The sequence below is a fragment of the Physeter macrocephalus genome, chromosome 2, assembly GCF_002837175.3.
Source record: "Physeter macrocephalus isolate SW-GA chromosome 2, ASM283717v5, whole genome shotgun sequence".
In the NCBI taxonomy this organism is placed as follows: domain Eukaryota; kingdom Metazoa; phylum Chordata; class Mammalia; order Artiodactyla; family Physeteridae; genus Physeter; species Physeter macrocephalus.
In genome coordinates, this window is record NC_041215.1 from 30,739,014 (window position 1) to 30,753,082 (window position 14,069).

Below are 14,069 nucleotides of genomic sequence, written 5' to 3' on the forward strand. Positions count from 1 at the left end.
GGGCCTGCGCAAGGGTCCTTCGGCTTAACTCTTCCAGACTGCCCAAAAGGAACCCTGGGCTCCTCTCACTCCCACTCTTCGGGCTCTCCCCTTGAACTCGTGGTGGGCACTCGCTGCTTTACAAACAGACCAGCAGCAGCCACCCGCTGCCTACCCTGCACTCCCACGCCGCTTTCATACCTTTTCCTCCGCCCCTTTCTGTGGGAAACCACCCCCCCACGCCCCGGGAACCGGTCTCCTTTCCCCTCCAGGCCTCGCTTCCCGTCAGTCCCAAGATCACTTCCGGTAACGCCTTCTCAATCCCACGGCTCTTAGAACCAAATCCAGGTTTCTGCTGAGTTGCCTCCCTGCCCTGTGCAGCCCCCCACGGCCTGGAAGCATGGATGGGGAAAGCCCAGCACTGGCTTGAATCCCAGACTCACCAGGCTCCTCCAGCGACCGCAGCCCCATCACCAACCTATCATGGCACCCTCTTCCTTCACCCTATCTGCTTCCTTTGATTCCCATTAATGTGACTACTAGAAAACTTTATTTTAATTATTTATTTAAAATTTATTTCATTGAGGTACAGTTGATTTACAATGTTGTGTTAATTTCTGCCGTACAGCAGAGTGATTCCGTTACACATACATATTCATTTTCATTTACACGTTCATTTACACATTCACATTCATTCATTTTTCATATTCTTTTCCTCTATGGTTTATCACAGGATAGTGGATATAGTTCCAATAGTGGGGCTTGGGCAAGGCATTGCATGCCCAGTGAAGGAGTGAGCTGTATGCATCATATTTTTGCAAAATGGCCTTCAGTTCTAGGTGTTACAGAAATATTTTACTCAAAATGATGAACCTGCCAGTTATCTCAAATTTAGAGCTGAGGAACTTTCCCAGGACAAGCTCAGAGGCAGGTGAAGAACTTGGTAGTGGAGTGAGCTTTGGTCGCAGGCAGGAAGCGAGGCTGTTGCATTGACTCTGGCCTTGGCTCACCGTAAAACATTGAACTAATCGTTCCTCTGTGCCTCAGCTTCCTCATCTGCAAAATGGGAGAAGCTGGACTGAAATACGAATATACCTTAAATTCAACAATTCTATGACAGTTTCTTTGAACCTATAGTTTTGTTGGATAGGAAGAAAAATCTTCATAGAAATTGGTGTTCAGGGATGAAGTTTTTTCAGCTTTGGCTGGTAGCAGTAAGAAGTATTCCTACTTAAAACTTTCAAAAGGAGACTTCCCTGGTGGTCCAGGGGTTAAGACTCCATGCTTCTGGAGTTTCTCAGTTTTCCTGGATATTTCCCAGTCTACAGGAGCCATGTGGCTGATAGAGTCTTGGTGCTCTGGCCAGGTGTCAGATCTGAGCCTTTGAGGTGGGAGAGCCGAGTTCAGGACATTGGTCCACCAGAGACTTCCCAGCACCACATAAGCTCAAACGGCGAAAGCTCTCCCAGAGATCTCCATCTCAACACTGAGACCCAGCTGCACTCAACGACCAACAAGCTCCAGTGCTGGAAACCCCATGCCAAACTACTAGCAAGACAGGAACACAACCCCACCCATTAGCAGAAGAGGCTGCCTAAAATCGTAATAAGTTCACAGACACCCCAAAACACACCACCAAACGCGGTCCTGCCCACGAGAAAGACAGGATCCAGCCTCATCCACCAGAACACAGACACCAGTCCCCTCGACCAGGAAGCCTACACAACCCACTGAACCAACCTCACCCACTGGGGACAGACACCAAAAACAACAGGAACTATGAACCTGCAGCCTGCGAAAAGGAGACACCAAACACAGTAAGTTAAGCAAAATAAGAAAACAGAGAAATAAACAGCAGATGAAGGAGGAAGGTAAAAGCCCACCAGACCAAACAAATGAAGAGGAAATAGGGAGTCTACCTGAAAAAGAATTCAGAGTAATAATAGTAAAGATGATCCAAAATCTTGGAAATAGAAAGGAGAAAATACAAGAAACATTTAACAAGGACCTAGAACTAAAGAACAAACAAACAATGATGAACAACACAATAAATGAAATTAAAAATTACCTAGAAGGAATCAATAGCAGAATAACTGAGGCAGAAGAATGGAAATGACCTGGAAGATAAAGCAGTGGAAATAAATACCGCAGAGCAGAATAAAGAAGAAAGAATGAAAAGAATTGAGGACAGTCTCAGAGACCTCTGGGACAACATTAAACACACCAACATTCGAATTATAGGGGTCCCAGAAGAAGGAGAGAAAAAGAAAGGGACTGAGAAAATATTTGAAGAGATTATGGTTGAAAACTTCCCTAATATGGGAAAGGAAATAGTCAATTAAGTCCAAGAAGCACAGAGAGTCTCGTGCAGGATAAATCCAAGGAGAAACACGCCAAGACACATATTAATCAAACTATCAAAAATTAAATACAAAGAAATCCAGGCTGCTCACCCGTAGGCACTGGGCAGCAAATACCCTTTATCCACCTGGGTCACTGCTCTGGGTTTCATATTCACCTAGGACCCCACTCCTTCTTGGCAGCGCCAATGATTGGTCCCTATTTGAGTCTGCCTGGTATGTTTATCCGCTGCCTTCATCTCTTGGCTCCTGGCATCCCCTACAGGCTGAACTTATTATTATTATTATAACACTTTCATGAGATCTATCCTCTTACCAAGTTTTCAAGTGTACATTACAGTATTGTTAATTACATACACAATGTAGTCCAGCAGAGCTCTAGAACTTATTCATCTTGCATAACTGAAACTTTGTACTTGTTAAATAGCAACTCCCATTGCCCCCTCCTCCAGCTTCTGGCAACCACCATCCCCTCTTCCGCTTCTATGTGTTTAACTTTCTGGGTACCTCAGATAAATGGAATCATGCAGTGTTTGTCCTTTTGTGACTGACTTATTTCACTGAGCATAATGTCTCGGTTTCATACCTGTTGTCACATAAGGTAGGATTTCCTTCTTTTTAAAGGTTGTATAATATTTCATTATATATGTACACGTGCATATATATATATATATATTTATAACAGATTTTCATCCATTCGTCCATTGATGAACATAGGTTGTTTCCATATCTTGGCTACTGTGACTAATGCTGCAATGGATATGAGGGTACAAACATCTCTTTGAGATCCTGATTTCAGTTCTTTTGGATAAATACCCAGAAATAGGATTGCTGGATCATATGGCAGTTATATTTTTACATTGCTGAGGCATCTCTATACTGTTTTCCGTAGTGGATGTACTACTTTACGTTCCTACCAAGAGCACACAAGGGTCCTGATTCCTTTTTGTCTCCATCAGCACTTGTCATCTTAGGTTTTTTGACAATAGCCATGCTAACAGGTGTGAAGTGATATCTCACCGTGGCTTTGATTTTCATTTCCCTGATGGTTAGTGACTTTGAGCATCTTTCTTTGTACCTGTTGGCCATCTGTATGTCTTCTTTTGAGGAATGAACTTTGGGTTTGGTGATGTGCACACCCCCTTCTTTGGCTTACTGTTAGCCTCTAGCATATCAATTCTCTAATGCCACCTACCTCCAGAGCTTTGAAGAAGTGAGAGTTTTGCTGTCCTTTCCCCACTCCTCCCAAGACCCCCAGGTCTCCTACTCAGTGGACTAGATCCTTAGACTTCCCGGGGTATGTGGGGCTATCAGGAACCTTATATTAGTGTTTACTCTCTTGGCTTCTTAAGGTCCAGGGTTTTTTGCCTCTTAACTCTAGCTGCATTCTGGAGACATAAAGTTCTCTGAAGTTTGAGGTATTACTGTGTATCGTTGTGGCTAGATTTTGGAACGTAAATATATGCATATTTGGTTGAACAATATAAGTACATTTGAAGCTCCAAAGGTATTTGCTCATGTGGGTTTATGTGTATGAACATATTTTTTGATGTCCTTATTCTTTAATAACTAATGATTCCAAGGAAGAACCAGTTACCATATGCCTTGGTTGTTGGTATGGGGCTTGGAAAGAAATTCTGTAACTTGTGCTCAAACTATTAGACTAAAGCCATAGAAATGGGTAGGGGAAGAGTTGCTTGAAAATGACCCCAGTCCCACAGTGGTGGTAGGGCACTGAAGGAATAAGGTTCTTTATCTTTTTTTTTTTTTTTTTTTTTGTGGTATGCGGGCCTCCCTCTGCCGTGGCCTCTCCCGTTGCGGAGCACAGGCTCCGGACGCGCAGGCTCAGCGGCCACGGCTCACGGGCCCAGCCGCTCCGCGGCACGTGGGATCCTCCCAGACCGGGGCGCGAACCCGGTTCCCCTGCATCGGCAGGCGGACGCGCAACCGCTGCGCCACCAGGGAAGCCCAGGGTTCTTTATCTTTAAGACAAACTTAATCCCTGTGACCTTGCCTGCTTCCCCAAGTCACGTCTTTCTCTGGGTGACCAATAAAAGCAAGTCACGGCACCCAGTTCTTTCTGTGGGGAGTTTCCCAGGATGCCCCTGCTTCATTTTTGCCCTGTCTTTTCCTCTGTGTCCCATTGTGGGTGGCCTGCCTTCTGCCTCCAGCTTTTCTTATGGTTTCTGTCTTCATCTTGCCTGTGAACTGGATGAAGGAACTCAGGAGCCTTGGCTGAACTTTTGGTTTTCTGCAACACCTGGAGAGCAGGAGAGCACTCATGAGGGTGATGGGAACTCGAGGAGGGGGTGGGGGGGGGAAGAGGACTCTGAGGGGGTCAATGAAAAAGGGGGCTGGAGAACTTGAACTAGTATTTTGTTTACATTTCCTTTTCCCCCTGTGTGCGGGTAAAAATCACACCATCTAGCATAATTCCTTTGTCAGGTGGGGCAAGGATAAATGGATTTAATTTCTATTTTTGGACATTGCTCTGTTTTTGTAGCCCTTTTATCTGAATCCCTTAATCATCTAGAATAGTTTGGCAGTGTTGCATTTCAGAGCAAAGTGAGGAACAGATAAATAATTGAGAAACAATAAAATTCTATTCTGAAGAAATAGGTAGCTGTTTTTCAGCTCTAAGAAGAGAGAAGGGCTGCAGTCATATATTCACATCACTTGACGCAAATAGGAGGATTTATTTTCTCCATGCACTCTCTCCTTGAGCCACTCCCAGTAATGGAGAAAAAGAACCACAGAGCTGACGAGCTTGGGAGTGATGAGGCTCTCTGGAGTTGTTGCAAAGCACAAAAAAACATATGCAGAGCCATTTAATTTTTGCTTTCCCTTTGCCAGGAAGAAAAAGAAAAAGTGGGCAAATCAAAATGTCTTCAAAATCCAATTTGGCTCTTTCCAATGGGATCATCGCTCTCCTCTATCTGGTTTTGCCAGTTAAACACTAATAACGCACATTCTAAGGCATGATCTGTGAGTACAATTTATTTCTGAATTCAAGCCTCCTTCTTAAGACTATTTGCTGTAATAGATAGACTGGAATAATATCAGGATTAAATAAAAGAGGCGCTTCAGAGAAAACAAATACACCAGTGAAAACTCCACTGAAGAAACATTGTTTACTTGTCTCCTCGCATCCAAATTCAACAAATATTTTCTAGAGGATTTCAGCTTCCAGAAAAAAAAATAACTGACCCATCAGTCGTTGCTACTGTTTATTGGGTGTACCGGACACTGGACTAGGCACGTTACATTCATGATCACATTTAACACTCATAACCACACCACTGACTGGCTGTTATTATACCCATTGCACAGATTGAGAGTTTGGTTCCTAAGACCTCTGTGCTCCCTTCTTCTTCAAAAGACTTCGCTAAGAAACCCCAGTGTCAATGGTTTGTTTTCTTCCTTTCTTATGATGGTTGATATCACTCCTCATGCTCTAATGACCATCACTTTTTGTCAGTGGAACAATGGATCAATCAATAATGAGTTCCTTTTTTCCTCAGCCTAGGATTTCCTTGGAAGGCAGCTCACAGCAGATAGCCCAGACTAGTGGGTAAGTGAGGGATGCATTTCACAAGGGGTGTTCAGGTCAATAAAAGATGGGACACACCTTTGCAGAGCAATGCTCTGTGCTTCCTTGCAGCCTTTCCTGACACAGCCCGCTCATCAAGCACTGCGAGTTCATTTGGCATTTCTGCATGATGTTTGTGCCGTCCGTTTAATCACCATGGAATTATTCTCCATTTGTTTCGGGTCTACACTATTCCTCTCACCTACCCTGTTGTTCTTTCTAGCTTCTTATGCATTTCCTGGGGTGCTTAGTTCTCAAAAAGAACACAATGGTGATTCCTTATTCAACACTATTTTTTGAGCTTGTTCTATGTGTGAGCCGTGGTGCCAGATGATGAAAATAAAAAGGTGAATTAAGATATACTCTCTGTCCTCAAAGAGCTCACACTTAGACGCAGGAGATAAACGTCTAAGTAGCCATTTAGAAAACAATATGGCAGTTGTAGGGATGAGGGAGAAATTCAGACGTTAAATGGGAGCTCAGCCTATTTGGCAGGTCAGGGAAGACTTCCTGGAAGAGGAGATGCTTGGGTTGAATCTCAGTTCAGGATAGGTAGGATTAATCAGTTAAAGGGAGTGAGAGTAGAAGGAATGGCAAGCAACAGCTTGGTGTGTTTGGAGAACTACAAGCTTGGAGTGGCGAAGGTAAGCGTTGAAAAGTAGGGGGTTTGGGGAGCTGAGACCAGTGAATGGACCCCCACCTTAAAGAACTTGCACTCTGGTTATGGGGAACCTTTAAAGTGTTTTAAGCTGGAGACTTCAATGTTTATATGTGCATTTAGATAGAAAACCCAGTGGGTGAAGATAGGTAATTTATCACTGTTTTCTTATTTAACCCACAGACAAACACTCTGCAAAAGGTCAAGGAGAAGCGGAATATTGGCTGCACGATCACCCTCCTTGTCCTGTCCAGAGGGCACTGTGTGTGTGTCCTCCAGGGGCTGTCAGCTGAGCCATCCCAGCCATGCCTCCTCTGTGGCAGTGGCCTCATGGATTGGTGGCTTCTTTACTCTTGATGGAAGAGGTGGATTAGGATGTTGGTGGAGACAGAGAAAAGTAGGTGGGTGGATCAAGAACTCTTAAGAGATTAAAACCAATAGACTTAACTAAATGCCCAGTGACAGATGAATGGATAAAGAAGATGTGGTACATATATACAGTGGAATATTACTCAGCCATAAAAAGGAATGAAATTGTGTCATTTGTAGAGATGTGGATGAACCTAGAGACTGTCCTACAGAGTGAAATAAGTCAGAAAGAGAAAAACAAATATTGTATATTAACGCGTATATGTGGAACGTAGAATAATGGTACAGATGAACCAGTCTGAAAGGCAGAAATAGAGACACAGATGTAGAGACCAAACGTATGGACACCAGCGGGGAAAGTGGGGGATGGTGGTGGGGGGATGAATTGGGAGATCGGGAGTGACATATATATACTAATATGTATAAAATAGATAACTAATAAGAATGTGCTGTATAAAAACAAACAAACAAACAAAAACAATAGGCTTGGTCATTTCTTGCTTGAACAACAGGGTGGTTTTTGTCATGTAAGAAAAAGAACTGACTCTCTAGGGTCACGGAGATCAAGGATCATACTCCAGCTCTGACAGTCACTAACTGTTTAATCTTGGGTAAGGCACCCCAACCTCTCTGAGCCCCAACTTACTCCTCTGTAAGGATGAGTAATAATGCCCATCCAACAGGGCTGTGGTGAAGATGCTTCTGGGAGAGTGCCTGGCCCATGGTAGATGCTCAGTGAGCATTAACTCTCTCCCTCCTTAACTATCAAATGTTTCATTGATTTCTGAACTAAAGCAGTCTTATTTCCTCTCAATATTTCAAGTGGGGTGGGGCAGGAAGTTAGCCCTGGGAGTGGTGCAGTTCAATGAATCCTAGCTCCTAGTATGTGTCAGGATTTGTGCTAGGAGCTATGCCCTCCAAACTAAGTTTGATTCTTGTATTTACTCTGAACGCAGGTGCACAATTTTACAGATGAGGAAACTGGGTCCCCAGAGATTGGATGTCTTGCCTATGATCCTGTGGATAGAAAGGTTCAAGTCCAGGATCTTATCAAATCTTATCCTTTTCATTACACCAAGCTTCCTACTAAGTACCAAGAATTTTGACGGGCCCTGGAAAACTGCAGAGTTGAATAACACATAGTGTCATTCCCTGAGAAGTGCATCGATTAATAGGACAAGCGGGACAGATATTTGTAGAGCTCTAGAAAACAGTGTGGAAGTACTGATCCAAAGTGAGGTGTGCTCAGAATGCTATGGGAGCCAAGTGGAGAGGGGCAGCTAAGGGTTGGGGGACTGTCTGGGGGCCTTTGGTTTCCTCGGAGTCCATCATCTGTGGTCTGGAGACGAGATGCTAATCATTAGATGAAACCTCAGGGCCAAGTCCATGGAGATGCTTCTGTGGCAGAAACATTGGCCACATCTACAAAGATTTCCTCTCTGTGCCCTTCTGGTCTGCGGATAAAGTCATTGGAAGTCACTTTGGAAGATTTATGCCTCATTGAGAAGGACACGGCTCTGTGTGGTTTCCATCCATCTGCTTGGTCTCCAAGATGAGCTTTCTTTTGAACGGGGAGAGCAGCCCATTTCCCTGCCACCTGCCAGTGTTTACTGTGCCACCATGGCTTATTACCGCTGCTATCAGCTGCCAAGGAGAAGTGTGCCTGCTTTGAACAGGAGCTCATAGAAGTTAATACTCGGGGCGGGGAGGCCAAGCCAAGAATCCAAGTGGAAACGTTTACCGTCAGTACAGTTACAACCCTTGTTCTCATGCCTCGTGCCCTTATGTCCAGCACGGCTACCACTCCCCATCCGCCCATACTCTCCATCTGTATCTTCTTGCCGCATCTACTGGGCATGGAGTCTGTCTCACTGCCTCCGTCAAAGTCATTGCCGAGCAGGGTTCGCCACTACTGAGGAACCATCGACAGCATGGAGACACCAGAGCCTCTGAATTTTCTGCTGTGAAAAAGGAATAGTTTCAATCTAGTTCACTTTAGTTTAGTTCATTCCCATGAACCCTTCTTGGGCACCACCAAGGGCTACAGAGAAGAATGACATGGTCCCTGGCTCAAGGAGCTAACGAGGGGTTCCACGTGTGTGTGTGTGTGTGTGTGTGTGTGTGTGTGTGATGGAATGATGAACAGTTATAAGTGAGATGGGATGTGTCCTGCGCTGGGCAGAAGTGTAGGGCAATGAGGTAGCCCAGGGGAGGGACATAGATGCCTCACTATAGGTGTGGCGCCAGGGATTGGAAAGGGGTGGATGGACATGGGATTTGCATTTAGGAAAAAAAAGTCACTCTGATTGCACTAGTCCCAGCAGTTCCAGAGTAGAAGGCTACCGTAGCAGTCCATGGAAGAGATGGATCAGGATGTTGACAGAGACAGAGAAAAGCTGGGGTCTCAAGAACTGTAGAGACCACAGTAGGCTTGGTCATCCATTTACTATGGCGAGCATGGGAGAGGCAGGTGCCAGGATGACACCGACATTCCTGGCTCAAACAACAGGGAGGTTGGTGATGCTTCTGAGTGAGATCTGATTCTTGGAAGAGATCAGAACGGGGGGGTTGGAGAGGAAGAGCAAAATTTTGGTTTTGGATCCTTTGAGTGTGAGATGCTCTGGGATTATTCAAGGGGAGGCGTTAATTAGGAAGCTTTATACAAAACCCGGAACTGAGAAAAGAGGTCTGGACTGGTTTTATAGACGTGTGAGTCATCTTGGTTTTGATGGTAATTGAAGCTGTGGGCATAGAAGACAGTGTTTTTTTCTAACCATTAAAAAAAAATTGAAGTCTAGTTGATTTACAGTGTTGTGTTAGTTTCAGGTGTACAGCAAAGTGATTCAGAGATATATATATATATATATATATATTCAGATAATATGTATATAACTTGTTGGTTATCTATTTTACACGTAGCAGTTTGTATCAGTTAATCCCCAACTCCTAATTTATCCCTTCCCCTGTCCCCTTTGGTAACCATAAGTCTGTTCTCTGTGTCTGAGAGTCTATTTCTGTTTTTGTAAATAAGTTCCTTTGTATCATTCTTTTTTTAAGATTCCACATATAAGTGGTGCCATATGATATTTGTCTTTCACTGTCTGACTTACTTCACTCAGTATGATCATCTCTAGGTCCATCCACGTTGCTGCAAATGACATTATTTCATTCTTTTTTAAGGCTGAGTAGTATTCCATTGTATATATATATGTACCACATCTTCCTTATCCATTCCTTTGTCGATGGACGTTTAGGTGGTTTCCACGGCCGCTATTGTAAATAGTGCTGCTATGAACATTGGGGTGTGTGTATCTTTTCAAATTATAGTTTTATCCAGATATATGCCCAGGAGCGGGATTGCTGGATCATACGGTAGTTCTAGTTTCGGTTTTTTAAGGAAACTTCATACTGTTCTCCATAGTGGCTGCACCAGTTTACATTCCCACCAACAGTGCAGGAGGGTTCCCTTTTCTCCACACCCTCTCCAGCATTTATTATTTGTAGACTTTTTAATGATGGGCTTTCTGACTGGTGTGAGGTGATACCTCACTGTGGTTTTGATTTGCATTTCTCTAATAATAAGAAATATTGAGCATCTTGTCGTGCACTTGTTGGCCATCTGCATGGGAGACAGTGTTGATTAAGAAGAGAAGGACTGATTGGGACTAAGTTTTGAGGAATTCCACTACTCACGGGCTGGAGGAGGAGGATAAACCCACAGAAGAGACGGAGGTGGTACAGCTAGAGAGGAAGAAATAGCAGCAGCAGGTTGTTAGGTCATAAAAGCCCAAGGAAAAGTATTTCAGTAAAAGGAAAGGGTCAACAGTGTCAAATGCTACTGAAAGGCCAATTGAGACAAGGCCTAGAAAGTGTCCACTGAACGTGGCTGTATGGACTTCAGCGGAGACATTAGCAAGAACTAGTTCAATGGAACGATGGCATCAGATCCAGATCAGAATGGGTTGTGGAGTATGGCGGGGGGGTGTGTGTGTGTGTAGAAGTGACAGCAGTGGCCACTTTAAAGTTTGAGAGGTGGGGGATGAGTAGCACCTGGACCTGGACTCTGGTGCTGATGGTGGGCAAATGCATCAAAGCAGGGAAGGATTAGACAGAGGCTGGGAATGTTGGAAAGAAAAAAAATGATATAGCAAAAAATTCCGAAGGTGGTAGGTAGCCGCGGTATCCAAAGATCAGACAGAGAGATGGCTGTGTCAGCTCCTCTCCTGTCCTAGGAGTGAAGGATGACGGGATGGATGCTCTTGCAGGCAGGTCTCTATGCCTGGTTGCAGGAGTCTCCTGTCTGAAAGCATTTATTTTCTCTGTAAAGTAGGAGGCAAGATCATCTGAAGAGAGAGAAGAATGTGGATGTGTATCCGGGACAGAAGCTTGAGAAGAGTAGATAGATCTCATAAAAAATACTGTGGAAACGGATGATGGTGTAGGTTTGCTTGGCAGGGCTGCGGGCTCACTTGAGGCTGGGGGGTCTGCGCAGCAGATCCGAGAGGCCCTAGTTGGCTTTTCCTGCCTGGACGGAGGCATGGAGCTAGCAGCCAGTTGTGTTTTCCCAGGCTTGGGTTTTATCTGGATGGTGCAAACAAAAGGAAGCAGATGGGCCAGGTAGCTTAGGGTATGGGCAAAAATGTCATTAAAATCATGGACCATGGAGACTAAGTTAAATCAGTAAATGAAGAAAGGAGAGTGCTGATGACCTGGGAGGAGCTAGAGTTTAAGAACTCAGAGTGAGAGTAGTTGTGTAAGCAAGATGGAAGGTGGAGGAGATGGTGGCTGGAGGGGTGTGGTGGAGGGGAAAGAAGACCACTGGAGATGAGTAGGTCAACAGACTGACTAAGGGACCACCTGCTGGGTCATCCATGTGGATGCGGACATCACCAGGATGATGGCAAAGCCTGGCGTGGAAAAAATAACATGCACTATAGCCTTCAGTGAATGAAAGACAAGAGCAGCTAAAAGGGGGAGGAGGACAGACCCTGTGGTATTAACTCAGAGAAACTTGCAACAAATGGCCCTTAACCTCACTTTGGAGGGCATCAGTACGTCATGGTAAGTATCCTGAAAGCATCTATTCACACGTTCATTCAGCATCTATTGACAGTTGATGATCTCGCATTGTTGAGTATCCTCTCTTTGCCAGGCACGTCGCTAAACACTGGGGTGACAGGTGAATGAGACACATTTCCCAGAGATCTAACTATTCAGCAGAAGACGCAGAGGCAAAGACAGGAACCTACAATGCCATGTATCATGCTGTTTCTGAAGCAGAGGAAGAATTTTCATCGTGGCCCAGAGGAGTGAGGAATGAATTCTTATTGGGGATGGTGAACAAGATGTCCCAGAAGAGAGGCTTATTTGGGCTGGAAGTTGGAGAGTCCAGAGGTCCAACATCAAGGTATCGAGAGGTTTGGTTCCTTCTGGAGACTGAGGGAGAATCCATTCCATGCCTCTCTCCCAGCTTCTGGTGACTTCTGGCAGCCCTTGGCTTTCCCTGGTTTACAGCTACATAACTCCAATCTCTGCCTCTGAAGTCACATGGCCTACTCTCCTCTGTCGCTCTGTGTGTCACATCTATCTCTTCTTTCTCTTAGAAGGTCTGCAGTCACTGGATTCAGGGCTCACCCTAAATCCAGGACAATCTCATCTAGAAATCTTTAGTTCTATCTGCAAAAACTCTATTTCTAAATAAGGCCACATTCACGGGTACCAGGGCTTAGGACTTGGATATATCTTTTTTAAGGCCACTGTCCAACCTACTATACCCTCCCTGTAATTGGCAACAATTTCTACCCACGCTCTGACACTTGGATGTCTTTCCTTTTTCTGAATACCCAAGTCCTTTCGTGTAACTTTTCCAGTGTCCGGCTTCTATGGTCCTGGGGTCTACCTTCCATCTTTTTAGTGTTATCTCCCCCGAGAGCTGAAGACCTGCTCCCAGGCCACATGCTGTGCTGCGCCACTAGGCTGCCTTGCCACTGATTCCTGGCTGTTGAAGATTTTCTGCCCTGACGTGGCTACTGGCCTGTGACAGTCTCTCCAAATGCACACAGGCTCAAAGGCACTCTGTTGAAGGTTCCAGCAGCTTACCCTCTATGTCAGACCCCCTCCAGACTCCATTTTCTCCCACCATCCAGAACCTGGATGCCTGCTGCGTCCTGGGGCTTATATTTTCCATCCTGGGTCTAGGAACCTGGCCTCTGCCTCTCTGATCAATCACTTCTCCCTCATACGTCTTTGAGATGTCTTGTTTTTTTATTCTGGCTATGACATTCACAGCCTGGCAGCAGCTCTAGCCTAACCCCATCCCAACCTTAGACCCTAGAACCCTTCTGACCTGGCTGTTGTCTTGAATGCACACCTGTGTACAGGGGAGATAGAACTTATCCCGCACCTGCTGTGTCTTCTGTCCCAGGTCCCAGGTCCTTCTGGTTCCCTTTTCCTCATCATGTCACCAGAAAAGGCCTCAGGAGAATGAGGACCACCCAGGTCTCACTTTCTGAAGATCCAGTGAGGTGATTGCCTTGTTCTTGCAGAGCTCACGGGGAATGCACAGTCTCATGGCAGCATGTGGGGATTTCCTCGCTGCTACTTACTAGACGTCTGACCTTGGGAGAGTGCATTGCCTTCTCTGCTTCAGCCTCCTCATCTGTAAAGTGCGGACAGTAACAGAACATTTTTCTAGAGCTCTGTTGGTTTGAGGTTTGGCCTGATGAGGGTCAGGATAAGAGGTGACTCCAGGGAAGATTATAATTGTATGTTTTGCAGGGATGCCCTGGAGGACATGGACCTCTGTCCACCACGCAGGGTCTCCTCAACGTGAACTCGGGAGAAATTGCTGTCAGATCACATAATCGGGTAAAGCTGGGGCTCACTTGTGAAAGCAATTTGTTCTGTATTAATCACATCAGAAAACTCAAGACACCTCTCGTTTTCCTTTGTACCTTGGCAGCTAGGGAGCTCAGAGCCAAATTTGTGCCCTTTGTCTAGCATGAGGATGGAGCCATAGGGGCTGTTTCCCATGCACTAAATGTTTCTTCGGTTATGTTACTTTCACTTTGGTAGTGGATACGTTTGGAATTGCAGCCCTGCTCACACTAGCTGG